Genomic DNA, 1,356 nt, shown 5'->3' on the forward strand with positions numbered 1-1,356 from the left:
TTTAAAATTGGAATATCTTTTCATTCATTCAATATCATTCACTACAAAATCACATTGATATCAATATAATGTTAGAAGATTCCAAAAATTCAACTAATTGGTTATAAAAAAAATAATAGAGCAGCTAGGCCTATTTCTTCCAATTCATATGCACAAAAATAGAAGCACCTCCCTATTCCTACTCAAAAAGAAAATCACACATCCTAATTAAAATGGTCATTATCTTCCGATTCTTGTTGATCCACTTGTTTATATTCATCCACATCTTTGATACACAAGTCTTGAGCTCATCAAGCTTATTTTGAGAAAATTCAGTTGTAACTCCGCCAAAGTACTGCAAAATATAAAATATTAAAATGATAAATATACAAGCTGCAAAAAGTGCTCCAATCACTCATTAATAAACTACTTAAAGTGTAGATTTTTTATTTGCATTAACAATGAAGCATCATAAGATAGTCCAAGTACTCATTTTTTATTTGCAAGGATAGTGATGCCTCCTTCATCAGCTACAGCTTTCGCAACATTAGCATTGACGGACAAATTCGCTATTGCCTGTAGATGAAAGCATTGACTATATAATCACACAAGTACTTCTAAACATAGAAGTGTGTATTCAAAAGTCAAGAAAAGGGATGGACAGAACTGGAGACTTCATAGAATTATGTGAACTTTTGGCAGACATCCAAGAAAGAAAGTGAAATTAAAAATGGCAAACAAATGATTCATACCTTGGCAAACTCTGCTTGCAATCCTTCTCACCACGAGCCGGCAAGACTAAGGAGAAGCTGCACACCCCCACCCCGCATAACTGCTTCGGCTCGTTACCCATCAATGCTTGTGTTCTCATCATCAATAACCACAAAAGTAGCAAGCCCTGTAGCTGCCCTTTCCTGCTGAACATCCTCTTGTGAACTCTGCATCAAACTGAGCAACAATGTAGCACCCTGACTGAACCAAAAATTATCCAAACATGGAGGATTACTCTCAGCAATTCGCAAAAGCGAATACGAGAGAACCCATTCAAGCCAAGTCATAATGTCATCCAATTTTTTGTCTTTCCTCTCAGTACCTCTCCAATCCAAAAAACAATTCCTCCTTCCATTGACTTATCGACGAATAAAGAACTTACCCTTTGGATATATCAGTAAGCAGGGATAACAACAACTTATCTTTACTCCCATTACTAGAACTCATGAGAAAGTTAGCATCTTCTTACACATTTGTACAATTAAGTGCACACAGCACACAGCACACATCACTCTTAAGCACCAGAAACACTATGGAATGCTTTCAACATTACAGCCTAAGAAACACTCAGCTCGAGAAAGACATCAGTTGTAACAGCAGAAGGAT

The 1,356-nt window shown here is 36.5% G+C and overlaps 1 long non-coding RNA gene across 1 annotated transcript; it reads right to left on the bottom strand.

The window, feature by feature from the left end:
• Nucleotides 1-1,082, bottom strand: LOC125495858 (uncharacterized). The gene is made up of 2 exons (XR_007272260.2): nt 732-1,082; nt 1-555 (listed from the first exon to the last, which is right to left on the bottom strand). It is a non-coding gene; the product is annotated as an uncharacterized LOC125495858 (long non-coding RNA).
• Nucleotides 1,083-1,356: the final 274 nt, after the last annotated feature.

Source organism: Beta vulgaris, chromosome 3 (genome assembly GCF_026745355.1).
Source record: "Beta vulgaris subsp. vulgaris cultivar EL10 chromosome 3, EL10.2, whole genome shotgun sequence".
Lineage (NCBI taxonomy): Eukaryota > Viridiplantae > Streptophyta > Magnoliopsida > Caryophyllales > Amaranthaceae > Beta > Beta vulgaris.